Below are 27965 nucleotides of genomic sequence, written 5' to 3' on the forward strand. Positions count from 1 at the left end.
CCAGCTTCATCCATGTCCCTCCAAAGGACATGAACTCATTTTTTTTTTATGTGTGCATAGTATTCCATGGTGTATATGTGTCACGTTTTCTTTATCCAGTTTATCATCGATGGTCATTTGGGTTGGGTCCAAGTCTTTGCTATTGTGAGCAGTGCTGCAGTCAACATACATGTGCGTGTGTCTTTATAGTAGAATGATTTATAATCCTTTGGGTATATACCCAGTAATAGGATAGCTGGATCAAATGGTATTTCTGGTTCTAGATCCTTGAGGAATGGCCACACTGTCTTCCATAATGGTTGAACTAATTTACACTCCCACCAACAGTGTAAAACCATTCCTATTTCTCCATATCCTCTCCAGTATCTGTTGTTTCCTGACTTTTTAATGATTGCCATTCTAACTGGTGTGAGATGGTATCTCACTGTGGTTTTGACTTACATTTCTCTAATGACCGGTGATGATGAGCCTTTTTTCATATGTTTGTTGACTGCATCAATGTCTTCTTTTGAGAAGTGTCTGTTCATATCTTTCACCCACTTTTTGATGGGGTTGTTTGGGTTTTTTCTTGTGAATTTAAGTTCTTTGTAGATTCTGGATATTAGCTCTTTGCATCTACCATGACTGAACATCAAAAACACCTGGATATGACTTAACACTTCTCCCACTGACACAACACCAGAGCCATTGGCCTGATCTCCTCTGAGAACTTTCCCTCTCAAAAAGCACAAGAAGATGGGTGCTTCTTAAACTGCTCCCTACCTGACACCTGCTACTGCCACCCAGACACTGCTGTTGAGAGGTTGGAGGACCGAAGGTCTGTTTGCTACTTGTTGCTCTTGGCAGGTCCAGGTTTCTTTTTGTGACTATCATGTGCAGCACGTCTGTGCTCAGAGGGCAAAAGCAATGTTCTTAAAATTCAATATAACTTACAAATATCAGCCAAATTAGTACATATACTGAGCCAGGGACTGGGAATATAATCTCTCTATAAAAATGTAACAGGGCAGTTCAGAGATAGCCGTGCAAATGTCTAAAACAACAGTAAGATATAATAAGAGCTCTAATAAAGGTATTGCTAAATTGTTGTGGGAATATGAGGAAGGGCTCCACTAGCACTGATTTTAGCAAAATTTCAGTAGGGCCAAATAGGGGGGTGGAGCAAGATGGCCGAATAGGAATAGCTCCAGTCTCCAGCTCCCAGCGGGAGCGACACAGAAGACAGGTGATTTCTACATTTTCAACTGACGTACTGAGTTCCTCTCACTAGGGAGTGCCAAACAATCGGTGCTGGTCAGCTGCTGCAGCCCGACCAGCAGGAGCTGAAGCAGGGCGAGGCATGGCCTCACCTGGGAAGTACAAGGGGGAAGGGAATCCCTTTTCCTAGCCAGGGGAACTGAGACACACAACACCTGGAAAATTGGGTAACTCCCACCTCAATACTGCATTTTACCAAGGGTCTTAGCAAATGGGCACACGAGGAGATTATATACCACACCTAGCTGGGAGGGTCCCAACCCCACAGAGCCTCCCTCATTGCCAGCACAGCAGTCTGTGATCTAACTGCAAGGCAGCAGCGAGGCTGGGGGATGGGTGCCTGTCATTGCTGAGGCTTAAGTAGGTAAACAAAGCCTCTGGGAAGCTCGAACTGGTTGGAGCTCACAGCAGCTCAAGGAGGCCTGCCTGTCTCTGTAGACTCCACCTCTGGGGACAGGGCACAGATAATCAACAACAAACAACAACAACAACAACAACAAAGCAGCAGAAACCTCTGCAGATGCAAACGACTCTCTGACAGCTTTGAAGAGAGCAGTGTATCTCGGAACACAGAGGTTGAGATCTGAGAACGGACAGACTGCCTGCTCAAGTGGGTCCCTGACCCCTGAGTAGCCTAACTGGGAGACATCCCCCACTAGGGGCAGACCGACACCCACCTCACACGGTGGAGTACACCCCTGAGAGGAAGCTTCCAAAGCAAGAATCAGATAGGTACACTTGCTGTTCAGCAATATTCTATCTTCTGCAGCCTCTGCTGCTGACACCCAGGCAAGCAGGGTCCGGAGTGGACTTCAAGCAATCTCCAACAGACCTACAGCTGAGGGTCCTGACTGTTAGAAGGAAAACTAACAAACAAGAAGGACACCCACACCAAAATCCCATCAGTACGTCACCATCATCAAAGACCAGAGGCAGATAAAACCACAAAGATGGGGAAAAAGCAGGGCAGAAAAGCTGGAAATTCAAAAACTAAGAGTGCATCTCCCCCTGCAAAGGAACACAGCTCATCGCCAGCAACAGATCAAAGCTGGTCAGAGAATGACTTTGATGAGATGAGAGAAGAAGGCTTCAGTCCATCAAACTTCTCAGAGCTAAAGGAGGAATTACGTACCTAGCACAAAGAAACTAAAAATCTTGAAAAAACAGTGGAAGAATGGATAACTAGAACAATCAATGCAGAGGTCATAAACGAAATGACAGAGATGAAAAGCATGACATGAAAAATACATGATAAATGCACAAGCTTCAGTAACCCACTCGATCAACTGGAAGAGAGAGTATCAGTGATTGAGGATCAAATGAATGAAATGAAGCGAGAAGAGAAATCTAAAGAAAAAAGAAGAAAAAGAAATGAACAAAGCCTGCAAGAAGTATGGGATTATGTAAAAAGACCAAATCTACGTCTGATTGGGGTGTCTGAAAGTGAGGGGGAAAATGGAACCAAGTTGGAAAACACTCTTCAGGATATCATCCAGGAGAACTTCCCCAACCTAGTAGGGCAGGCCAACATTCACATTCAGGAAATACAGAGAACGCCACAAAGATACTCCTCCAGAAGAGCAACTCCAAGACACATAATTGCCAGATTCACCAAAGTTGAAATGAAGGAAAGAATCTTAAGGGCAGCCAGAGAGAAAGGTCGGGTTACCCACAAAGGGAAGCCCATCAGACTAACAGCAGATCTCTCGGCAGAAACTCTACAAGCCAGAAGAGAGTGGGGGTCAATATTCAACATTCTTAAAGAAAATAATTTTAATCTCAGAATTTCATATCCAGCCAAACTAAGTTTCATAAGTGAAGGAGAAATAAAATCCTTTACAAATAAGCAAATGCTTAGAGACTTTGTCACCACCAGGCCTGCCTCACAAGAGACCCTGAAGGAAGCACTAAACATGGAAAGGAACAACAGGTAGCAGCCACTGCAAAAACATGCCAAAATGTAAAGACCATCGAGGTTAGGAAGAAACTGCATCAACTAACGAGCAAAATAACCAGTTAATATCATAATGGAAGGATCAAGTTCACACATAACAATATTAACCTTAAATGTAAATGGACTAAATGCTCCAATTAAAAGACACAGACTGGCAAATTGGATAAAGAGTCAAGACTCATCAGTTTGCTCTATACAGGAGACCCATCTCACATGCAGAGACATACATAGGCTCAAAATAAAGGGATGGAGGAAGATCTACCAACCAAATGGAGAACAAAAAAAAGCAGGGGTTGCAATCCTAGTCTCTGATAAAACAGACTTTAAATCATGAAAGATCAAAAGAGACAATGAAGGCCATTACATAACGGTAAAGGGATCAATTCTACAGGAAGAGCTAACTATCCTAAATATATATGCACCCAATACAGGAGCACTCAGATCCATAAAGTAAGTCCTTAGACATTTACAAAGAGACTTAGATTCCCACACAATAATAATGGGAGACTTCAACACCCCACTGTCAACATTGGACAGATCAACGAGACAGAAAGTCAACAAGGATGTCCAGGAATTGAACTCATCTCTGCAGCAAGCAGACCTAATAGACATCTACAGAACTCTCCACCCTAAATCAAAAGAATATATATTCTTCTCTGCACCACATCACACTTATTCCAAAATTGACCACATAATTGGAAGTAAAGCACTCCTTAGCAAATGTAAAAGAACAGCAATTATAACAAACTGTCTCTCAGACCACAGTGCAATCAAACTAGAACTCAAGACTAAGAAACTCAATCAAAACCGCTCAACTACATGGAAACTGAATAACCTGCTCCTGAGTGACTACTGGGTACATAACGAAATGAAGGCAGACAAAAAGATGTTTTTTGAAACCAATGAGAACAAAGATACAACATACCAGAATCTTTGGGACACATTTAAAGCAGTGTGTAGAGGGAAATTTCTAGCACTAAATGCCCACAAGAGAAGGCAGGAAAGATCTAAATTTGACACCCTAGCATCACAATGAAAAAAACTAGAGAGGCAAGAGCAAATACATTCAAAAGCTAGCAGAAGGCAAGAAATAACTAAGATCAGAGCAGAACTGAAGGAGATAGAGACACAAAAATCCCTCCAAAAAATCAATGAATCCAGGAGCTGGCTTTTTGAAAAGATCAGCAAAATTGATAGACCACTAGCAAGACTAATAAAGAAGAAAAGAGAGAAGAATCAAATAGACACAATATAAAATGATAAAGGGGATATCACCACCGACCCCACAGAAATATAAACTACCATCAGAGAATACTATAAACACCTCTAAGCAAATAAACTAGAAAGTCTAGAAGAAATGGATAATTTCCTGGACACTTACACTCTCCCAAGACTAAAGCAGGAAGAAGCTGAATCCCTGAATAGACCAATAGCAGGCTCTGAAATCGAGGCAATAATTAATAGCCTACCAACCAAAAAAAATCCAGGACCAGATGGATTCACAGCTGAATTCTACCAGAGGTACAAGGAGGAGCTGGTACCATTCCTTCTGAAACTATTTCAATCAATAGAAAAAGAGGGAATCCTCCCTAATTCATTTTATGAGGCCAACATCATCCTGATACCAAAGCCTGGCAGAGACACAACAAAAAAAGAGAATTTTAGACCAATATCCCTGATGAACATCGATGCAAAAATCCTCAATAAAATACTGGCAAACCAGATCCAGCAGCACATCAAAAAGCTTATCCACCATGATCAAGTGGGCTTCATCCCTGGGATGCAAGGCTGGTTCAACATTCGCAAATCAATAAACGTAATCTAGCATATAAACAGAACCAAAGACAAAAACCACATGATTATCTCAATAGATGCAGAAAAGGCCTTTGACAAAATTCAACAACCCTTCATGCTAACAACGATCAATAAATTCGGTATTGATGGAACATATCTCAAAATAATAAGAGCTATTTATGACAAACCCTCAGCCAATATCATACTGAATGAGCAAAAACTGGAAAAATTCTCTTTGAAAACTGGCACAGGACAGGGATGCCCTCTCTCACCACTTCTGGCTACGGCAATCAGGCAAGAGAAAGAAATAAAGGTTATTCAGTTAGGAAAAGAAGAAGTCAAATTGTCCCTGTTTGCAGATGACATGATTGTATAGTTAGAAAACCCCATCGTCTCAGCCCAAAATCTCCTTAAACTGATAAGCAACTTCAGCAAAGTCTCAGGATACAAAATTAATGTGCAAAAATCACAAGCATTATTATACACCAGTAACAGACAAAAAGAAAGCCAAATCATGAATGAACTTCCATTCACAATTGCTTCAAAGAGAATAAAATACCGAGGAATCCAACTTACAAGGGATGTAAAGGACCTCTTCAAGAACTACAAACCACCGCTCAGTGAAATAAAAGAGGACACAAACAAATGGAAGAACATACCATGCTCATGGATAGGAAGAATCAATATCATGAAAATGGCCATATTGCCCAAGGTAATTTATAGATTCAATGCCATCCCCATCAAGCTACCAATGAGTTTCTTCACAGAATTGGAAAAAAACTGCTTTCAAGTTCATATGGAACCAAAAAAGAGCCCACATTGCCAAGACAATTCTAAGTCAAAAGAACAAAGCTGGAGGCATCACGTTACCTGACTTCAAAGTATACTGCAAGGCTACAGTAACCGAAACAGCATGGTACTGGTACCAAAACAGAGCTATAGACTAATGGAACAGAACAGAGTCCTCAGAAATAATACCACACATCTACAGCCATCTGATCTTTGACAAACCTGAGAGAAACAAGAAATGGGGAAAGGATTCCCTATTTAATAAATGGTGCTGGGAAAATTGGCTAGCCATAAGTAGAAAGCTGAAACTGGATCCTTTCCTTACTCCTTATACGAAAATTAATTCAAGATGGATTAGAGATTTAAATGTTAGACCTAATACCATAAAAACCCTAGAAGAAAACCTAGGTAATACCATTCAGGACATAGGCGTGGGCAAGGACTTCATGTCTAAAACACCAAAAGCAATGGCAACAAAAGCCAAAATTGACAAATGGGATCTAATTCAACTGAAGAGCTTCTGCACAGCAAAAGAAACTACCATCAGAGTGAACAGGCAACCTACAGAATGGGAGAAAATTTTTCCAATCTACTCATCTGACAAAGGGCTAATATCCAGAGCCGACAAAGAGCTCAAACAAATTTACAAGAAAAAAACAAACAACCCCATCAAAAAGTGGGGAAAGGATATGAACAGACATTTCTCAAAAGAAGACATTCATACAGCCAACAGACACATGAAAAAATGTTCATCATCACGGGCCATCAGAGAAATGCAAATCAAAACCACAATGAGATACCATCTCACACCAGTTAGAATGGCAATCATTAAAAAGTCAGGAAACAATAGGTGCTGGAGAGGATGTGGAGAAATAGGGACACTTTTACACTGTTGGTGGGATTGTAAACTAGTTCAACCATTATGGAAAACAGTATGGTGATTCCTCAAGGATCTAGAACTAGAAGTACCATATGACCCAGCCATCCCATTACTGCGTATATACCCAAAGGATTATAAATCATGCTGTTATAAAGACACATGCACACGTGTGTTTATTGCGTCACTATTCACAACAGCAAAGACTTGGAATCAACCCAAATGTCCATCAGTGACTGACTGGATTAAGAAAATGTGGCACATATACACCATGGAATACTATGCAGCCATAAAAAAGGATGAGTTTGTGTCCTTTGTAGGGACATGGATGCAGCTGGAAACCATCATTCTCAGCAAACTATCACAAGAACAGAAAACCAAACACCGCATGTTCTCACTCATAGGTGGGAACTGAACAATGAGATCAGCTGGACTCGGGAAGGGGAATATCACACACCCGAGCCTATCATGGAGAGGGGGGAGGGGGGAGGGATTGCATTGGGAGTTATACCTGATGTAAATGACGAATTGATGGGTGCTGACGAGTTGATGGGTGCAGCACAGCAACATGGCACAAGTATACATATGTAACAAACCTGCACGTTATGCACATGTACCTTAGAACTTAAAGTATAATAAAATAATAATAATAATAATAATAATAAAATTTCGGTAGGTCCTATGTACTCTCCTTTGTTGGAAGCCCCAATTCAAATCATATCAAACATGTTATAAATGTAACCACATTCCACTAAACTTTTGATGAGCCTTTGCAAGTCTGTATACCATTGACATTGCACCTATAGAGCTTAATCAAAAAAAACAAGCCAGCCTAATGGAGAATGAGAAAGTTGCACATAGGAAAAACTAATTGCATTAATATTTTAATATGGCATAGATTTTTGTAGAGCTTAAAGAAGATAAAGTTACAGTTTAAAAAATGGGTACAGCATTTGCAGAGGCCTGGAGGCAGGACAAAGCAAGTGTTGCATATAGGAAATATGGCAGAAAAGTAAGATTTGGGAATGTTATCAGACAATTACTGAGGATCTTGATGTTATCCTGTGATTGACAGTGCATTATTAAAGTATTGGTAAACAGCTAAAGGATATAAACATTTTTTTTCCATTAGCAGGTCCAATCTGGAGTAATAAGGAGAATAATTTGAATTAGGATATGGAGAAAGACTGAAGATAGGGGATCCAGTGACACATAAGAAACATTTTCCCTAACAATATCTTCAGTCCTTAGGGTCCAACATACCGTTATTGGAACCAGCTGGGGGTTGCAAGTCTGGCTCAGGGCAGGTGGTAGAGCACTTTCTACAGGATTCTGTGAATGGAAATGATTTCCGGGATGTGCTTAATGCAGCAGTGAATTGGTACACGCACTGTCTGCTAAGAATCCACCTCACACCATCTCTGATTCTGAACAGACTCCATTTGACCATTGTCTTGAAGACCACAAACTTCCAGTGTCTCTTCTTCATGAAACAATTCTTCTTCCACTTTTACTCATGCAATCTGGCTTAAGTGGAAAATTTTCCTCTGTGCTATTTCACAAAACCAGCAAAAAGCCCATGTGGCTGATTTTCAGTAGAAAAATAATTCTGGTATCCCTCCCCTCCTCCCCAAGGTACAGCTATGTCTCTCTATCACCTGAGATTGTGGCATTTGCAATTTGTGCTGATTAGCTTGTGCCTTATGTGAAATGCATGTAGGGTACTTCACAATTCAACCAGGAGCAGCAATCAGTATTTCTAATCAAAACAGCTCTCTACCAGGGCTTCCCACTGCTCATTACCTTGAGCTTGCTGAATTATTCTGGTTCTGTAGTCTCAAAGTGGGAAAAGCTAAAAATCATTGGCCTGAAATTCAGCCTTGGATTTCAGTGTGGCCTTTGACATTAAATGAATGTGTGAACCACTGTTTTTTGGGGCCTCAGTTCTTTCTCCTAAAAAATTGCCACAAAAATTGTTTAAATGATGCCTAGGACTTTCCTTTCCACCCTTCTTACTATATTATAACAGAAACTTTTTTTTAACCAAACAGGCATACCCATTGTAAAGAACACCTCAAACATTGAGGCCACTTGTCAAAAATGGACATTTTAAATGTTTGTGTTTAACCACAACCATTTTGTGTTTAATTAAAATGCTAAAGATGGGATTCTTGCTTTTAACTAATGAGAACACATGGACACAGAGAGGGGACCATCACACACCAGGGCCTGTTGGGGGATGGGGGAGCTAGAGGAGGGATAGCATTAGGAGAAATACCTAGTGTAGGTGACAGGTTGGTGGGTGCAAAAACCACCGTGGCATGTGTATACCTATGTAACAAAACTGCACGTTCTGCACATGGACCTCAGAACTCAAAGTATAATTTTAAAAAATAATAGCTCTCAACTTTGTATTTTATTAGCCATAGCTCTAATTCTTGCTTTGTATATGAATGATGTTCCTTACTAAGTAGTCTTGCTGACATAACTGAGAGAAACTGTCTCCCTTCACCTCCTTTTCTCTCACTTTTCAATGTTATAAGCTTTTACTTAGCTACCCAAATAATGACTTTAGCTTCTGGTTTTCCCATGACTGGGAAAAAAAAACCAAAGTAGTTAAAGCAACATGAGCTTTCAGAACCTTTTACTTTATTTTCTTTCCACATTAATCCAATTATTTTGTTTATAAGAAATTATTTAAATGTTATCCTAAGAAGAAATACAAATAAATTTGGTAGTTCACTGTTCATGCTAATACAAACATCACTTATTTGTAATGGCAATCTTAGGGTGTTTTGTCTTGAGTAACATAGAATCCACTTCCCAATCACTGTCAATTCTTAATCTTAGAGTGCAGGTCAGAACAACCTTTGAAAGTTCAAATACGTACAAATGAAATAAGACAGAGGAAGTGAGTCAAAGCAAATATTTAGATTTTATATCAATCTGCTATGCAAATCATCTTTAGAAACTTGAAAACAACCAACGATCTGTGATCTAATTCCCAAACTATCTCCATGTCACTGCTCTTGCTTGAAACTGACATTTTAAGTGATGGACTTTTGTACTATATTAATAATTGCACAATATTGCAACTGCTAGAGGTGTACCCTTTTCACTTTTTCACTTTCCATATCTACCTTATGAGAACTTTGTTACTAAAAATTTGAAGGCAATTATTTATTCAGTAGATTGCTAAGCTGTTCCTAAGAGCAGGTAGAGCAAGTTGTTGGAAAGCTTTCTCTCACGTCCTGTGGTATGAGTGCCACCATAGACACATCTACACTAGTCAGTTTTCATGCTGCTGTAAAGACATACCTGAGACTGGGTAATTTATTAAGAAAAAGAGGTTTAATGGACTCACAGTGCCACATGGCTGGGGAGGCCTCACAATCATGGAGGAAGGCAAAAGGCATATCTTACATGGAGGCAGACAAAAGAGAATGAGAGCCAAGAGAAAGGGAAAACCCCTTGTAAAACCATCAGATCTCAAAAGACATACTCACAACCATCAGAACAGTATGAGGGAAACCACCCCCATGATTAATTATCTTCCACTGGGTCCCTCCCACAACATGTGAGAATTATGGGAGCTACAATTCAAGATGAGAGTTGGTTGGCTGGGGACACAGCCAAACCATATAAACACCCCTCTCAGTTCCCTTTTTGTCGATCATCAGTGATTTCTTCATCTCCACTCTTCATTGTCCTGGCCTTGAGATCTATTTTGTAATGTATATAAATGTCTTGTTTATTCTATTCTAAATGTGAGGGAACCTTATACAGTTGAAAATTTCTATGGGAAAGAGGGCCAAGATCGCAGATAATGGAGCAGAGATGGAATGTAGAGCGCTAAAGACACATAAGACAGAGATGGGGATAAACACATTAAGATATGCTTTCTAAGCAGGAAGTGGCCCTCGTTACTCTGACAGCCACAGGACCTGGGCTTTTATTGAGTGATTGTGGAAGGTAAAGCTCTAACCCAGAAAGGTAAAACTCTTCTTCCCTCATTGAGTTCAATGATTGAACAGGCATAAGGTAGAAGGAAGGAGAATTTCTAAGACACGTTAAGAGAAAAATGTGGAGAAAGATACGGGAGTAGATGCTATGAAGATTTGTGGAAATGAATTATAGATAAGATTTTTGCAATATTTTCTGCCTGTCATAATATAGACTTTTTAATTTGCTTCTTTCAGAGGCTCTAGTAAATACTGTTTATTTGAATAACAGCCATGATATACTCTAGCTTTTATTGGATTAAAGATATTTTACCAGCTTTAGTTGTTTCTTTAGTTTTAGTTTTTCCAGTGACCATTCCCATTACTGAATGAAATACAGTTGTGGTTTTCTTTCATAGGACAGAATAAAGTTCATATGTACAAATAGAAATGCAACTTTCAATTTTTTATCTTTTGGAATGAAGGTAGAGAAACCTTCTATTTCAGTGAAAATCAATTACCAAGATTGAAACTAGAGCAGGTCAAAGATATTAAGATATTTTACGGAAGAGGGAAAGAAGAAGGAAAAGAAGATGAAGATGAGGAAGAAAAAAGAAAAAGAAAGGAGAAGACGAAGGATATGGGGGAAGATAAATAATTATAAAGAGAAATGTATACAAATAAATATATCTACATTTATACATAAATATAAGTATTTATATATGCTTATATATATGTAAATATTTAGTAGATATATTTAAAGCTTGTGAACATCTCAGTCTACATGTTACCATCAAAATAAAGAGGCTTATTTATATTTTCACAAAATATAGACAAGATTTTTTGTCAAAACCAAAAGATGAAACAACTGAATCAAGAAGATACTATTGATGTGCAATGGTAAAATCAAAATATAGGCAATGTTGAAGTATGTGGGTGACATTTTAAATTACGCGCTAATTAATTCATAAAATGAACCCCACAAAATGAAACTCGACTATGCCCACACCATACTATCACATAAGAAACTTTTATCCTGGTTTTAATATCTTTTATGTCTAAGGTAGAACAGACAATGGCTAAGTTGGTTGGCATTTATGTCAACATAAATAGCTGAAAAAAAAAGTCCAGGTACATTTCAAGTTGTCACAGATTCCAAGGTATGGTGGCTTTCCCATTTTGGTTTTAAAGTTACAGAAAATGAAAGCTAAACAACTATCTAGGGGTGTGTGTGTGTGTGTGTGTGTGTGTGTGTGTGTGTGTGTATTTTAAATTTTAAATTCAATTTGGGATAAAATCAAAGAATCCCATAAAATACCAAAAAGAAGAATATTCCAATTAAGGCAATTAAGAATTGCAGAAGTCCCATGACTGGAATGTACTTAGCACATTCTGTGAGTGATAAGGATGCAGGTGTGATAAATAATAGTAGGCACAGTGAAACAGATGGTGAGAATTGAGGTTGGTAGATATCCACAGCCACAACCTACGGGACCTTATAGGTAGAACATGCTAAAGTCACTGGAGTTCAACTTTAATGTGAGGTGAAATCATTGGGACTATTCTCAACAACTCACTGATGCTACCACCTTTGGATCAACTATTTCACTAACAGAAACTCCTCCAGAAAACATCAGAGACAGGACACCCTACTAACCATATGAGTTCTAGCATTAACATGTGTCCCTGAGACATCTTTCCATCCTTGGAAAAACAAATTAAATTACTTCATCTTATGTAAATTTTTGTACCATGGGTATAGAAGGTGTTTTGTTGTTGTTACTGCTGCTGCTGTTGTTTTTCCTATCAATGCAAATGATATTTCCACTCTAGACTCTGCAATCCCACTTGTGCTGCATTAAGCTATTCAAAAAACATTTGCTGAGCCTTCACTTAGTGACAGATGCTATGCTAAACTCTGGATATATAGCACCGACTAAAATAAGCTTGGCATCTGATGTCAGTAAACTAGTCTAGTGGCCCTTAAAATCTAGGAATCATTTACAAGCTTCATGTTGGTTGATATCTGCCACCACCTAATTAGAGACAAAGTATCTATTTACTTAGCTTACTGAGTTTTGTATAAATGCATTTTAAAGACTCATCCCAAGTATCAAGTTTATTTCAGTATTTATTGTTTTAATTAACAATATAATCACATCTTCAGATATTACAGCATTACAAATGGGAAAATTCTAAGCTCAGTTAAAATAGAAACTACATGATAGCTGGAAGATTTTCCGTAAGCATTGAGGAACAGAATGTACAATGCCTCAGTGGCAAAGCAACCTATATTTGAATTCCTAACTTGTTTCCTCAGGAACATTTCTTCACTCCACCAGGAGAGGGAGGTTTACTAGGGTGAGATTTTTACAACCAGAAGTCTTGTGCAGTGTCTCCTCTCTCAGGATTTATGTAGAAATAGGCCATGCTATTTTATTTCATTACTGTCACCATTTACTGCCATTATTTATTTTTAACAGGTGTATTAGATATATATTTGATATACAATAAATTGCAAATATTCAAAATATACAAGCTGACGTTTTGGCATACATGTGCATACAAGAAACCATCAACTTAATCAAGGTAATAAAGGTGTTTTTACACTACCTCCCCAAATGCGTCAGATTCTGCTATGTAATTCTGCTTTCTGCCCATCCCTGCCCTTTACCCCTTGCACATGGAAACCAATGATGATCTGCTTTATATCACCATAGATAATTTGGATTTTTAGACATTTATATGAATGGAATAATAGAACATGTATTTATTTTTGTCTGGCTTGTTTTATTCAGCATAATTATTTTAATATTTCCCTAGGTTATACATATCAAAAGTCCATTCCTACTTATTTCCAAGTCATATTTCAAATTATAAATAGTTTACAGTTTATTTATTCATTTACCTTCTAAGTACTTCTTAGCTGCATCCCACCATTTTTTATGTTTGTATTTGTATTTTGTTCAATTTTTCTTATATAAAGAATAACTTTATACAAAATTATTGGTGAACATAACATAATTTAAAGTTAAAGTACCTTTAAATTTTAAATTTACCTTTTGACTTATTATTTGGCCTGTGGGTTGTTTAAAAGTATACTCTCCAGTTTTCAAATATGTGGGAATTTTTTTCATATATCTTTCTCTTGTTAATTTTAAATTTAATTTCATGGTGATAAGAGAACAGACACTGCATGACTTGAATCCATTCAAATTTTTGAGACTGGTTTTATGGTTCAGATATGGTCTATATTGGTAAATGTTCGTGCACTTGAAAATAATGTACATTCTGTTGTTGTCAAGTGAAGGGCTTTTAAATGTCAACTAGACAATTTGGTTGCTATGCTGTTCATGTCTTCAGTGTCCTTACTGACATTTTTGTCTACTTATTCTGTTGGACATTTAGGATTTGTCTATTTTCCTTACAGTTCTATCCATTTTTGTTTCATGTACTATGATGCTCTGGTTTTAGGCATATAAACTTTTAATATTAATATATTTTCTTGGTGAATATACCCCCTTATCATTATAAAGTTATGCTTTATATATCTGCTGATATTTTTGCTTTGAAATCCACCATGTCTGATTTTTTTTTTTTTTTTATACTTTAAGTTCTAGGGTACATGTGCATAATGTGCAGGTTTGTTACATATGTATACTTGTGCCATGTTGCTGTGCTGCACCCATCAACTCGTCAGCACCCATCAATTCATCATTTATATCATGTATAACTCCCAACACAATCCCTCCCCCCTCCCCCCTCCCCATGATAGGCCCCAGTGTGTGACGTTCCCCTTCCCGAGTCCAAGTGATCTCATTGTTCAGTTCCCACCTATGAGTGAGAACATGCGGTGTTTGGTTTTCTGTTCTTGTGATAGTTTGCTAAGAATGATGGTTTCCAGCTGCATCCATGTCCCTACAAAGGACGCAAACTCATCCTTTTTTATGGCTGCATAGTATTCCATGGTGTATATGTGCCACATTTTCTTAATCCAGTCTGTCACAGATGGACATTTGGGTTGATTCCAAGTCTTTGCTATTGTGAATAGTGCCGCAATAAACATACGTGTGCATGTGTCTTTGTAGTAGAATAATTTATAATCCTTTGGGTATATACCCAGTAGTGGGATGGCTGGGTCATATGGTACATCTAGTTCTAGATCCTTGAGGAATTGCCATACTGTTTTCCATAATGGTTGAACTAGTTTACAATCCCACCAACAGTGTAAAAGTGTTCCTATTTCTCCACATCCTCTCCAACACCTATTGTTTCCTGACTTTTTAATGATTCCCGTTCTAACTGGTGTGAGATGGTATCTCATTGTGGTTTTGATTTGCATTTCTCTGATTTTAATACCACCATTATAGATTCTTTTTGGTTAGTGTTAGCATGGTATACCTTTTCCCATCATTTTATTTCTAATCTATTTGTGTCTTTGCACTTAAAATGTATGTTTTGTGAGCAGCATGTAGTTAGATCTTGCTATTTTATCCAATATGTGAATCTCTTCCTTCTAATGTGATTAATGATAAGGTAGGGTTAAAAACTACCATCTTTCTGTTTTCTATTTGTCCCATTTATATCTTATTCCCTTTGAGCAATATGATTATGATGTGCCTGGATTTTGTTTTCTTCATGTTCTATGCCTGCTTTTTAGTTTGATTTTCCACTTCTTGAACCTGTGAGTTTATAGTTTTCATCAAATTTGGGGGTAAAATGGCCATTATTTCTTCTAATTTTTTTATATTCATCTTTGTCCTCTCCTTTTGGTCTCCATGTCCTTCACACACACACTACTCTCCAAAATGTGTCCAATTCTGGTTCAGTTACATTTCAAGAAGAATGTTCAACTGCTTGAAATTGCCCCACATTTCACTGATGCTCTGCTCATTCTATCTCTTCAAGTTCATATTTCTTTTGCAACGTCTGCTCTGCCATTAATGACATACACTGTAGTTTTCATTTTAAGCATTATAGTTTTTATATCTAGAAGTTTGATTTTAATTTTTAAAATATTTTCCATGTCTCTACTCAACATTTCAATCTTCTAGATCCTTCAACATATAGAATAGCTATAATAACTGCTTTAATGTTATTCTTTACTAACTGTATCATACTGTGCTTATTTTAATTTAATATTTTTTCTCCTAATCATAAATAAAATTTTCTTGTTTATTTGTGAGTTTTGTAATTTTTGATTAGATGCCAGACACTGTAATGTACCTTGTTGTATATTAAATATTTTTGTATTACTGTAAGTAGACTTATTCTGGAAATGGTGAAGTTACTGTTAAATATTTTCATCCATTTAGACTGGATTTAAGGATTTTTAGGCATTACCAGAGGAGCATTAAGTTTACAGGTAATTTTGATTCACCAATGAGACAATATCCTTCTGATTAACCAGTACCCATAAATTATAGCCCACCCTTTGCCCTTCCTCAACCATGGCTAGTGGGTACTGATGCTATTCCCAGTCCTATGAAAGAACCAGGGACTATTCCCTCTAAGTCTTTTGAGTGGTTCTTTCCCCAGCTTCAGGTAATTTATTCAAACACGTCTTTGATCAGCCCTCACCTGAACAGTTAAGGGGGACCTTCGGTGATTTTCTGGAGGTAAAGCTTTCTTCTCTCCTCTACACTAACCTCCTTGGTTTTTCCTAACTCTCAGCTCTATTTCCCCAACTCAGAAAGACGAATAAGCTTTGTGTCTGAGTTTTTCTCCCTGCTCTGTTATAGAAATTCACTCCAAGAAGTAACTGCGGGGTTCACACCATTTGTTTCCTCTCTCTCCGTAATTATTTTCCAGCACTGTTTAACATCCAGTGTCTAAAAAATTTTCATCTCATTTGTTTTGTCTAGTTTTTAAACTCTTTCAACTGGGAGGACAAATATGAGCCCTCTTACTCCATTTTAGTAATACACAGAAGTTTGGTGTCTGCTATTTTTAGTAAATACTATTTATGATATTTAAATGTCTATGTTATTACATATTAAACTACTTTCATATAAAATAAATAACTGAGAATAAACCACAAATCAATATTAAATGATAATGATTTGTAATTTTTTGACTATTGAAATTATGAGCCAAAATGACATTTTATTATGTACTTCTTAATTTTTAATTCTATGAAAATATTTTTCTCTTTCTTTAATATTTTATTGAACTCATGATTGAACAATAATGACATTTCACTTTAAAGAAAGTTTGAAGTGTGACTTTGAAAATCTTTTTATATAATTTAAATATTTCTTATATAATAAATATAACATATTTACAACTTATAATAAATATAAAAATAATTTATATAAGTTAAATATTTCTTCTAAGTATAAAACTTCATGGCCCCCAAGATAGTATCTGGGTTTAGGTGCTTTCCTGAAGTGTTCATTGTTTGGTTTCAGCAACTGAAGGGCTAGCTGCTGAAAATCACCAGAAGAACTGCCAGATGCTTGTTGCCTGGCAACAGGTATTGGGAGGACAGAAAGTTCCAGTTCTGTCTCCTCAGAAATCCTTCTTTGGAGAGGAAAAGCTTGCCTAACAAAAGAAAAACTTTATGCAAAATTATTAGTGAGCATAACATAATTTATATACCCCTGTGCAGTGCTGCTGCATGCATACATTCCAGGAATTACCAAGAAATGTTGTGTCTGTGTGTATTAGCTGCCAATCTGGGCATTAGAGAGAGAAAAAGTAGATCAGACACCTTCTCCCTGAGGAGTTTGCCATCTGACATAAAGTTTGTGCAATCCTGTGATAGTATCTTCATGAAGATGTTTTCATTTTTAAATTACAGATGCTTTTCAGAATGGGTTCTTTATTTTACCTATAGATTTTTACATTTTTTCACACAATAAATTACTGGTAGGTGCCCCCACCCTTAAAACTAAATTGTCTGCATGAATATCAGCCAGAAGGATGTTAAAAAAAACACTGATTATTGGCCGGGCGCGGTGGCTCAAGCCTGTAATCCCAGCACTTTGGGAGGCCGAGACGGGCGGATCACGAGGTCAGGAGATCGAGACCATCTTGGCTAACACAGTGAAACCCCGTCTCTACTAAAAAATACAAAAAACTAGCCGGGCGAGGTGGCAGGCGCCTGTAGTCCCAGCTATTCCGGAGGCTGAGGCAGGAGAATGGCGTGAACCCGGGAGGCGGAGCTTGCAGTGAGCTGAGATCCGGCCACTGCACTCCAGCCTGGGCGACAGAGCCAGACTCTGTCTCAAAAAAAATAAAAAATAAAAAAAAAACACTGATTATTTAGTTTATTAGAATGCTAAGGTTAAATCTTTCCAAACTTTTACCCAAAAGCATTTTTCCTTTCCTATATGGCATTTCCATTTTTCACTTGATTTTAATCTGCACAGACATGGTATAGAAACATGTATATATCCATGGCAAAAGTTATACTGAATCATTTAGCCAGTTTTATTTACCATACCTCAGTCAATTAATAATTGTGAATCACAAGGCATCAGAGAGTTTTTCTCATGAATTCAGGATCTTTCCAACATTTGTATTTGGATAGCTCAAAGTCAACCCAAACCCAGTATTAGAGGAACTAAATGTCTAGTATCAATCCTTAAACTTGCTCTTATCAAAAGATAGGCAGTTACATCTATTCTGTTCTAGAAGCCTGCTAACTGAGAGTTCTTTCTGACCTAACATTCTCCTTCAACTCCCAAATATAATTTATACACCAAGTCATCAGACTGGCCTTGGTAGTATCTGCTACCACTCTTTATTATAACATTATCCTAGCTCATGTTATCACCATCCTTGTTTCTTCAAACACATTTTTTACCTCCTCCAATCTGTTCTGCACATTTCAGGGCAATCTTTTCAAAGCAAATCTAATCATGAGTTGTAGCCCCACGTACACCAGATAGTTAAAATAATTCTGCTTCCTTTGATGTTAGGTTAAAAAAACAAAATCTTTGCCATGCCTACAAGTGCTGTCAAAAATGTTACCTCTAACATTCTGTCCTTATTCTTATGCTAAAGCCACACTGAACTTCTTTAATTTCTCAAATTGGCCTTAATTCATAGACCTTTGAAGATGTTCTGTTTTCTCTTCACAGCTTGTTTTTTCACAACTAGCCTCCACTCTGTATAATTAATTTTTTAATCACTATTCATCCTCAGACCTCAGTTCAATGGTCATTTCCTCAAGAAAATATTTGCTTCTCCCCTAAACTCATCTAAGTCTTGCTATTATGTTTTTTCATAGCACCTTGTACTTGTTTCCATAGTACTTAACATAGTTGTAAGTTTTACGACTTCCCTTTTCCAATAGACTAATAGTTTGTAAATTAGAAAAAGTACCAGTAAAACCACATATTTCTATGGCATTGTACATCTTAAAGCATACCCTTCTACATCATCTTTTCTCATATGAGTCTCTTGAAGACAGCAGATTCTTGATTCACTCACTTGTATTCTCCATTTTAGCGAAAATAATAACACAATTATTTGTGTTATTATTTAAGGTTTCTTATTTCCCAAAGGAGTATGTAAGCTTCGAGGGGATGAAGATGACATGCCAATGTGAGGAGACAACCCAGCAGCAACTTACACAGAATGATAAGTGAGGACCAGAGGGAATGAAGGGCTCTCATTGGATGCTTCCATCATGGATGCAGTAAGGAAGAGATGCTCCACTGCCAGCACTCAGTGGCTCGCTGCTACTAAGGCTGCTCCCCAAGTACAAACACTGTCCTGGGGATTTGGCAAGAAAGTCTTGAATTGACCAGGATTACATTTCTGTACCTGGTTAAATGGAGCTTCTAAAAATAAATAAAATTGATTTATGAAAAAAAATTTGGAGAGATAGATTTCTTACCAACTGATACCTACAAATTCTGAAATTCACATATATTGTGTCTTAATTATAGACAATAACACAAGTAATAAAGCTCCCAATCATTCAAGAAACAAAAGAAAAATAAAGTAAGGTATCAAACCTTACAATTTTTCTCCTTCTACCCCTTTTCACTTCTTCCTTTCTAAATACTAAAGAAAAAAACCCGGCAGTCTCTGTAGTCATGAAAACTTACCAGAGTTGGCATATAATGCTTTATCATCTTGTAACTGGAGGTTCGCTAATTCCTGATTAGGGAAATGGCAAAGGCAAACTTTTAGCTCTGATTCCCTCTTATGCCATTTAATGATGTCCCTGCTGTATTTAGTTATGTAAATACTGTTATTATAAAGTAATTTGTGGCCGTGTTTTCATAAATGCAAACACAATGTCTTTATCACAACAAACATCTTTAGAGTATTTCAGTTTGTTCTTTGTTGGTGTCATTGTTATTTATGTAAAACAAAAAAATTGTATGGGGCCTTAGGGGAAGACAGAGGAAATCTTTTAAAATATCAAGTTCACTGTAATTATTTAGTACTTCCAGGCCAAAGAAAAGGAAGTAAATAAGTTCAGAATTGCTTTCAGATAAAGATCTATTCGACACAGGGAAGATTCACTGAGGTCATTTATTTCTCCTGTAACACTTATTGCTCTAAATTTCCCCTTAATTCTTTTTGCCAATTATTATTATAGAAAAATTGTAGCTACTTTATTTAGATCAGTTTTGATCTTAGCATTCATTAGTTTAACAAATATTTATAGAACACCTCTGCTGTGTTAGGCATTGGCTACATCCCGAGGATACAATGGTAAGAAGACAGAAACTCAGAACAGAAAAAAAGGTTCTATAAAAGTCGTGTGTTTTGCATGTCTGTGTTATTGGCCTGTGATTCTTAACTCGTACAAAGTTGATGTGAGTTTGAGATTGCTCTCCCTGTCTGTAGTATGAACTGATTAAAATTAGACAGGCTCGTGATCTTTAGGGAAGGGATGAAATCTGTGGAATAAATGGTCTACAAAAATGATAATGAGCTAATTTAGTGTTTCACGTATAAGAGTGCAAAATAACCTTTTATTGGGGCTTTGTTTATGAGGAAATGACATCTCTGCAAAGAGAACCTACAGCTAGTCATGCTAAAGTTAAGAGAAGTTTGGGGTGTTTTTGGCAGCCAGAAAAGTGCTCAAGAGTTGATTCATGAGAGTCATAAAACCAAATGTCTTATTTGCATCTATTTCTCTTTTTGCTAGAAGTTACAAGAACTATTAGATAATTGTGCATAGGAAGAAGTCATAACAAGATTTAGGATGAAGTGCCATCATTTACTGCCTTTAAGCAAAGACACTTCTACAAACATAAAGGCATCTATACTTTTATTCAGGGTCTACCAGAAGTTTATCTCAGTGTAAGTGAAGTTCTCCCTGATCCTTAGGTCCAGGGAAGGAGAACAGAGGGAAAGGTATGAATGAAACCTTTTTGGAGAAAATTTAAAAATGATTTTTTAACTTGCCTATTGTCTACATTTACTGACCAAACTGCAAGCTAACCATCAAATCCTTTTTTGCCTTCTTCATGAATACATAGCTGCCCAGGTTGTATGTTCAACCTGTCTTTCAGCTAGTTCTTGTCATGTGCCAGTTTTCTCCAGTAGCATGTGAGTTAAGTGGCATGTGAAAAACTTCTTCACTTCTTATTAGAAAATTGTTGCCTGTAATTTCTTTCCACTTCCCTTTCCCAAGAGCTAGAATATAAATTAACCCATAATCCCCTTTAATCAGGAAAGCAAGCAACTGCCAAGAATGGTGCCAAATAAGGAGAAAGGCCCCTGAATCTTTGCATGATCATTTGGAACATGGCAACACCTGACCCCAGAAAACTGAAATTTTCAATCTGAGATTATTACATGAAAGAAAAATAAATTTCTATCATCTCAAATATATAATAAGGGTATGTTTAACTGTTTCATGTTTACTGTAACTAATTCATTTATGTGTATCTGATCTTTAGGGGCCTAGGATATGAACTATTTGCTCAGCAGTTGATGGGGAGTGTGCAGATGACACGTATGGCTTTGTTGTTTCTGCTGCTGTTTGTGAGAACAAAAGATTTGTTAATATATTAGTTATTAAGTTATTATTCCTCATTTTCAAGCCCACCTTTCTCTACCCTGCTTTGCTTACTGGCTGTCTGCAAGGCACATTTCTCTTTTGACAGTTGGCTCAATGTTACAGTCTGGCATGAGTTGCTCAGAACATTAGAAGGCCAGAGAAAGAACAAGACATTGCTTTTTCCTTTCTCTGTTTGGCTTTCTGCTATGGTTGGTGTCACTGCAGCAAGGCTTCTTTTTCACTAGGAAGTGTCTGTTTGTTCCATTGACAACTGCTGTCAATGGAACAAACTGTCTGTTTGTTCCATTGACAACTGCTGAATTTAGTTTACAACACTTGCAACCAAAATTACCACTCCACAATCAGAGATACCAGCACCAGAGAGCTGGCACCCACCTCAGAGGTCTCATCCCAACCCCATAGTACCCTCTCCTCTGAGCTCATAGACAGCACCTCCTCCTCAGAGGTCTGGGTTCAAGGACTTTCTTCTAAGCTTCTAAATATTAATAATACCAAACAATTCCAACCCCTTTCTCTTTCTTTCTTTCTCTCTCCCTATCTCTCTCTCTCTTTCCCTCCCTCCCTCCCTTCCTCCCTTTCTTTCTTTCTTTCTTTCTCTTTCTTTCTTTCTTTCTTTCTTTCTTTCTTTCTTTCTTTCTTTCTTCTTTCTTTCTTTTCTTCTTTCTTTCTTTCCTTCTTTTAAGGACTTTTTTCTAAGCTTCTAAATATTAATAATTCCAAATAATTTAACCCCCCCCCCCCCCTTCTGACAGGGTCTCACTCTATCTCGCAGGCTGGAGTGCACTGGTGTGATTTCGGCTCATTGCAACCTCTGTCTCCTGGGTTCAAGCAATTCTCCTGCTTCAGTCTCCCGAGTAGCTGGGATTACAGGCACCTGCCACCACACCCAGCTTATTTTTGTATTTTTTAATGGAGATGGGGTTTCACCATAATGACCAGGCTGGTCTTGAACTCCTGACCTCAACTGATCCACCTGCCTCAGCCTCCCAAAGTGCTGCGATTACAGTTATGAGCCACGGCATCTGGCTCTCAAACATGGGAGCAATTAACTACTTCCTGCAGCTGCTAACTTCATATTTTTGTGGCCACTCTTTGCCTTTGCAATTCTCTAATAACTGATTAAGAACTTCTTCTATGAAATTCACTGTTAAAATAAATGGTGTGACTGCTGTTTACTGATTATATATAGTCTAACTGATATCACTAAAAAAAGAATAAACACATTGTAACATCACTGATATCTTATGCCGTCATTTTACCCTTTAGTTCCTTCTCCACCCCAGCCCCCGACCTTTCCTTCAATTCAGTATTTTAGTTTATACAATAATTATTGGCTCAGGGAATAGATTTCATAACAGAAAGTAGAAAAAAATGAAAGTAAATAAATGGCACTTATGGCACAAAAGAAAAAGCATACATTAACAGACTATCAAAAATACCTTATGAGTAACAGTTAATCTGCTGGTCAAAACTAAACAAAAGAGTAAAATCCAATCATAAACAAATGCCTACACAGGTCAAGCAGTTACGGTAGATGAGTGAAGCAGACCAGATGTGCAGGGAAAAGCAGCAGAAGAGTGGCGGCAGATGACAAATGACACATATCCTCAATTTCAGGGGCCAATAGAAATGGAAGTGCCAAAGTCAAAATAAAAATGTAAAGATAAGTCTCTACAATGAACATTTTATTTGAAAAGCAAGAATTGCAATTCAGGGCATACACACAGGCCCAGTGGTCTTCTATATGTCTGAAGGACAAAGAGAAGATCGTGGGGGGCAGTTATAAAAAAGAGAAACGTTACGTGTTGTCTTCAAAGAAAGTTCATTGGTATTGAGGAGCTGCTCTGATTGGTGAGTAACTGACAGTGGGTATAATTAGTCTAAAGCATCATAGCAGTTTGTTTCAGAGCTATTAGACATAACTGATCTCAGATTAGAATAGGAAGTTTCAGCATCTGGGCTTGTGGAGAATTACATTTTCGGAGCAATGTTATGTGTCCTGAGCACTTTCTCCTCCCCAACTCCAGCATCTCTACTCTATTTTAGTTGGGTATGACAAGAATGACCCAATTTGTATAATCAACCTTCAGAGAAGCAACTATGAATAACTGGACAGTGTCAACCCATCAAAAGACAAGACACCATTTATGTCCAGGCAATTACTGCCACATGGGAACAAAGATCTATTGGTTCTAAAACGTTGGAGACTGCAAAAGAAGCAAGAATTTTGAATTCTCTTGAAGTTTTCTCATTTGTAAATGTCACTCATTCAACTTTTGAAACAGCACTGTGAAGGTCAGGCTTCAGGCCTGATCTGACTCAGAGGTATCAACTTGCAACTAATGGGGAAGAAACTGTGTAAACCCTTGGAAACTGAGATCTCATCAAGCTCTAGGAGTGGATAGCAACAGAAATTCTTGGGAAGTTTGTGGACTTGGAGAACAGAGTCTTATCCCTTACTTCCTGAGTAGATTCAAAGGAGGCTTCAACACTCCAAAGTAAAAACGTCTGGATAGTGTGTTTAGGTAAAATAAATTTAGGAAGGGTCTGAGAGCTTCCTACAGGAAAGTACAGTGACTTGTGTGCCCCTGGAATGTCACTGAAATGACGAAGGACTTGAGACAGTTCCACAGATTTTTGGGTCAAAGTGTGGCAGGAACCAGCAGAGTCATCTGTACATAAATTAAGAATCTGAGAGAAACTCAGAAAATGTAACAGACTCTAATGGCATAAATGATGAACAATGCAACAATAAACTAAGTGGACACAAAAATTTTAAAAAGCACACAAATTAAGAAATATTATTGGATGCCACCATGAATTACAATGCCAAAATCTGAATGCTTCTCACCCATGACAGCTGGGTTATGTAAGACCCCAGAAAATGAGCTGCAACTCCAGGCAAAACAGGTTCTCTGCATTAAATGAGATGACATTTCTGCCACCTTGCAGGCAGGCAGCTAATTGTTAAAAATGTAATGGCATTAGGAAAATAAAGGGAGTTATGATATTGCATACCTAAGTTTGCATTTTGAGATTTGTATCTGTGACAGACTGATTGGAAGTAAAAACTTGGCTTTCCAATTTGTCCTGAAAAGAGTAAAAATTCATTTTTAAGAGATTTCCTGCTGTTTACTTTCAAATTTGTATCTCTATCCCTGACCTCTCCTGTGGGCTCTAGATTCTTAGCTCTAATTACCTTATTTGACATCTTCATTTTGTCAAATAGCTCAATCCTTATGTGACCAAAGCCAAACTTCATCCTGGAAGTCACTTCTCCCAAAACCTACTCCCTCTCTCAGTAGGAATAGAACTGACGGATTTCAGGAAAAGAACTGATGCAAGACATGTGAGCCCCAAACTGGCACTTAGCCCTCAAGGGTTCATGGCATCACTCACAAAAGAATTCAAGGTTGAGCCAGTAGCAGGGTAGAAGAAAACAGATGTACTGAAGCTGCAGTGCTACAGCTTTGTGACTGACTGCTCCACAGAGCAGGGTTACCTAGGCAGTGTGCCGAGAGTAGCAGCTCAGGGCAGTTCTGCAGTCATATCTATACCTACGTTTAATTGCATTACAAATTAAGGGATGGTTTATGCAGGAATTTCTAGGGAAAGGGCAGGAACTTCTGGGTCATCAGGTCATTGCCATGGAAAGGAGCAGAAACTCCCAAGTATTGCCATGCAATGTAAGTTGACATGCCCCACTGGTGGGCATGCCTTATGGAAAGCTGCTCCCGTTCCATCCCTGTTTTAGCTAGTCCTCGATTTGGTCCAGTGTCTGAGCCCCATCTCCAGAGTCGAGTCCACCGCCTACTTCAAAACATTCATACATAGTTGCTCAGGTCAAATTTATTGTTTTCTTTTTCTTCCAGTCACCCCCCACCAATTCAGTCCAATAATGATTCCTGTGGGTTTTACCTCCAAAATGTGTCTTGTATCTGTCCACATCCCTCTGTTTTGTAGTATGACTACCCTCTATAAACCTCCTCATCGGACTACTGCACTAGCTTCCTTATCAGTAGAGTGCTATAAGCAGCCCATACCAACTCATGAAAACAAATTATTAAATTTTCAAGAGTTTGCCAAGTCAATATATGTCATGTTAGTAATTTGAAATTGGTCACGATTTGACATATTAACACCATAGAAATCAGTAATCAAACCAAGGCTTCTTCTCCTCTCCAGAAAGAATGTTTTAAAACATTATACCAGTATATCGCTGCTCTTGTTTTTACATTTGCACCACTATGATCCATTTACCTCACAACAGCCTGTGTAATCATTTATAACATATGAAACCTTTCTTGTCTCTGTTTAAAATCCTCTAATAGTTTCCCATTGGACCTACACACACCCCAAATTCTTACCAAGGCCCAAGAAACTCTGTATGACCTATTTTCTCCCTTCGTCTCTGATCTCTAACTCATACCACTCCCTGCCTCACTTCCTACACTTTGGATAGGCTGGCCTTCACTTTATTTCTCCAGAACATGAAACTATTTCTGATTTGGAGTCTTTACATTTGCTGTTCTTCCTTCTTTGAATGAGCTTCACTTATATCTTCATGTGGCTTGTTGCTTCTTGTCACTCATATCTGTTAACATGTCACTTATTCATCCAGGACTCTCTGAACTGTCTCATCAGCCTTCATCTACCAGCATGCCTTATCACATCTTTCTATCAGTTCCTTATCACTATTCAAACTTATTGCTTTTTTTTTGCTCATGTCTCTCTCATTAGACTATGTTTTATAACAGTAGGTAGCTATTTTCTCCACTGCCCTTTCCTCAGTACCTAACAAATGATTCTCTTTTAAAATAATTTTGAACACTGTAAAAATCTTCTATTTTTACCCACGATCCCATTATTGATCAAAAATTGTTGTTTTGGTTTCATTGTGTGTGTGTTTATAATCCCATCAAACTTAATTTAGGAAAATCAAGGCATCCTGAGTAATTAACCACATTTTCCCTCCACAAGCATGAAAACCCATTGAACAGTAATCTTTTAGTAAAATACCAAGTTCTACAAAATCAGAGCCTTGCCCTACTAAGCCCCTCCACAAATCCAACATAGGATAAAAGGCTGATAGAAGCTTTGAAACCTGAATGTGGCATTTACCACTCTGAACTATAATTTATCTGTTGTTGTATTATATACAGCTTCCTCCAGGGCAGGGATCATGCTTTCAATCATTTTGTATTCCCATTCCTGACTCAATCCCTCCACACAGTAGGGTTCCATAAATGTTTGTGGAAATAAATTTTGTTTGACGATTAGAGTTGTTTGTGGAATTTATTGGAATCCAAACATATAGAGCTCTTTGTCCTATTTTGGAAATGATTCTGTAACTGAGAAGCAGAACAATGTATCAAATCAAATAGGTAGAAGAGGAACGATTCTGGCTCTTAACAAAGAGCTACGTTATACAAACTGAATGTGTATTTATTATAAGTGAAATGGAAAATTAAATTTATGTAATCCTTATTTAGAGGTTGTTCTGCTTTTTATCTGGAATTTGAAGCCTAAAATCATAATAAGCAATAGAAGATGATCACAAAAAAAAAAATGTCTTCTAAGGTGGCTGGATCGACAGGAGAACTTTCTCATTTGCGGAATATTGATATGGGGCTGGAGGCCGGGGCTGATTTGAAGGGTACAAGAGGTAGCCAAGTTTAGTGTTTTGTGGAGGGAAAAAAGTAAAGAAAGATCTCAGAAGGAAGGAGACTGAAGAGGGACAGCTGAGGGGTCCAAGGAGGATTTCCAGTTGTTTTCTACACAGTATGAGATGAAAATCTTGCATTTCAGCAATCCATGTAGAATTTTCATTACACTTCAATTTGCTCACTAATGCTTTTCAGACAGTAGATTATTTGGGGGAGGGTAATATTAATATATATATAGGTTTTATTACTCTATATAGATTCAGTAACTAGAAATATTTTCCTTACTCAAAACCTAGACAATAACTGGTAACACTTCCCCCACCCTCCCATTTACTTCTCTGTTCTCAATGACATCACTGATGTGGTTCTGTGAAGGAGGGCAATAATCTCATGTCTCCAAATCCACAGATGACTTCCAGGACTTTTCCATTTGATACTGTTGATTGCTGTCTTCTTTCCTACACTCCCTCCTTTTGATTTTTAGTCACCATACTTGTGTGTGTGTGTGTGTGCGTGTGTGTGTGTGTGTATGTTTTCTCTCCTATAATACTAGTCTCTATTTTTCAGGTTCTTTTGCTGACAGCCACTGGTTTAAAGAGCACACACAGTCTCCCATCACTCTTTAAATAAAGGCCAGAACCTCTAGCACGGACAACGAAGCCCTCACATCTGGCCCATAACAATCTCTGAA

This window comes from Trachypithecus francoisi, unplaced genomic scaffold, assembly GCF_009764315.1.
Source record: "Trachypithecus francoisi isolate TF-2019V2 unplaced genomic scaffold, Tfra_2.0 Lachesis_group11, whole genome shotgun sequence".
NCBI lineage: Eukaryota > Metazoa > Chordata > Mammalia > Primates > Cercopithecidae > Trachypithecus > Trachypithecus francoisi.